The sequence below is a fragment of the Nicotiana attenuata genome, unplaced genomic scaffold, assembly GCF_001879085.1.
Source record: "Nicotiana attenuata strain UT unplaced genomic scaffold, NIATTr2, whole genome shotgun sequence".
In the NCBI taxonomy this organism is placed as follows: Eukaryota; Viridiplantae; Streptophyta; class Magnoliopsida; order Solanales; family Solanaceae; genus Nicotiana; species Nicotiana attenuata.
Genome location: NW_017670403.1, coordinates 481078 through 483318, shown reverse-complemented (window position 1 = coordinate 483318; position 2241 = coordinate 481078).

Sequence of the window (2241 nt, the reverse complement as noted above, 5' to 3'; positions counted from 1 at the left end):
TCTTAAACAGATACCCCATCGATCCTGTCATGCACTTCCTTGAAGTCGTTGACTGCATGCTAACTTGAGAATCTTTACCCTTATCTTTGAAACATCGGACCCTATCTCTTTAGAGATGGCATGAATGCCTCTAATTGATGATTGAGTTGTAGGAAGAAGGTCCTTGATGATGGTCATCTTGTTGTCAATGACAGTCAATTTTTCTACAAGATTAGGATCACTTACACCATGATGGGAACCAGAGGCTTTGACCTTTGAACCAGGCTGAACATTCTTGATTTCTCCCTCCTATTTCTTCACCTAGGAACCCATAACACACACATATCGCATATTGGAATAGGATCTTGAGTTGTAAGATTTGGTGATTGAGACAAAGGGGTAGTCGGAGATAGAGAGGTTGTGGGATTCCAAAAGATGAGTGATAACCATACCATATGGTAGCTGGTGGGGTCATCAGCTCTTTAAACCATAAAATTTATAATGCACGAGGGCAGTTTGATTTTAATCTTGGTCACCAGTAGACAAGAAAAATGTCTCGTTGAGAAAACATTGAGAATAGGCCACTACGAGGAAGAAGGGCTGTTGCTACAATGAAGGCTAGAACCCGGGTTTTATAGCTAATATAACTGGGACCTAACTAGTTAAGGAGGGAATTAGAGGGACACTCAGATAAACAAAGCTTGTCTTGATCAAAGGTAATTTCAAAATCTTCAGGCCAGGTACTTTTGAAAACCATGGGGAAATCAGAACTTACACTGAAAAATTGAGTCAAACAGGGCACAATCTAGAACGATGTGTTTTTCTAGAACAAGGGATTCTAGCTTATTAGGCTTGTTAGAATGTAGATTAGAATAGAACATCCTGACTAGAGGTTCATAGACTTTAGGAGGGGGTAAAGAGAGGAAATTTGACCAGCCTTAAAAATCGGGCAAATCCTTTACTTTAAAATTGAGGGCCTCCATGTCGTTCAGATCGATTACTCTACCATGGGCAATAGGCTTCTCTTTGAGGATAATGAAGAAGTCTCTGTTAGGAGGATAACTAATACCATGAACTAAAGATCGAAAGATAGCTTAAGCCTATAAAGGTTGATCAGAGGGAAGAGGAAGCTAATGATTGACATCAACTGAGTAATCATGAGTCTGGTTATTGAACCTAGAAAATTAGAAATGTCATGATCGAGAACATTGTGGGATCTCCCTTAAAATCAAAGGTACGAGAGAGATAGTACAACAACCATAGTCTATAACGGCTCTACGATAAAGCGAGTTAAAAGAAGTAAAAAAGTTATAGCCTCATAAGAAGTCAGTCTGAAGCTCCCACCGGAGTGTAGTATTATAATATAGCTTCAAGTTGTAGTGTGAATCATACCTATGTGGAAGGAGGTTATGAAAGAGATAGAAGATATGATATGAGATTTTAAGTAAGTAAGGTAAAGGTGAACAACGTACGAGATAGTCAAATGCAGAAAGTTGTGAATAGTCCATACTTTGGATAGAAGGCTATAAGCAAGGGGATCCAATAACCGGGAATGATAGCGGCATCGTCAGCGGCATGTCCTCTAGCCTATGGTTTCTAAGTACTAAGAGATCTAGTTAAGAGAGTAAAGAAGAGTTGGAAACGATATGATGTCTCGCTTAACGTTCCAGAATAACATAAGGAAGTCTATGGTGTAAGCAAGTTGAAGGAAAGTTGCGAGTAGTATAAATGGATATATATAGGTTGCAAGCTAAAGTATGGTAGAGCGACAAAGTTATAAGGAAACATGAGTAAGGGTGAGGAAAGGCAAATGAAAAGGTGACGAGAATGGATAAATCCTCGGGATTAAGACCATAAAAACAAGAGAGATAATGGTTTCTCTAAGTTATTGAAAGTTCAGTATAGCCTGAATGAACTTGAAGAGTCTAAGATTAATAGCATTTAGAAAGAATGAAATGCTGACCTTGTAATAAAATGAGGGTGTAATTGTGAGAGACAAAGGATGACGTTTGGGCCTTCGTTTGAATAATGATTTGAAAAAAAAAAGAAGAAGAAGAAGAGAAGGAGAAAATATTTCACTGTCGACACGAAATTAGAATACCCCCATAAGGTGAATCACATTGAGACACTATGAAATACGATTATGGAAATCACTTCAAATATTCCTCAATGCTACGTAAGCCCTAGAGGCAATGTATTATGTAAGAAGTTTCAAGTCTTCAAGTAGAGGATTGTAGATCAACATTGAGGTGAATCAACAAT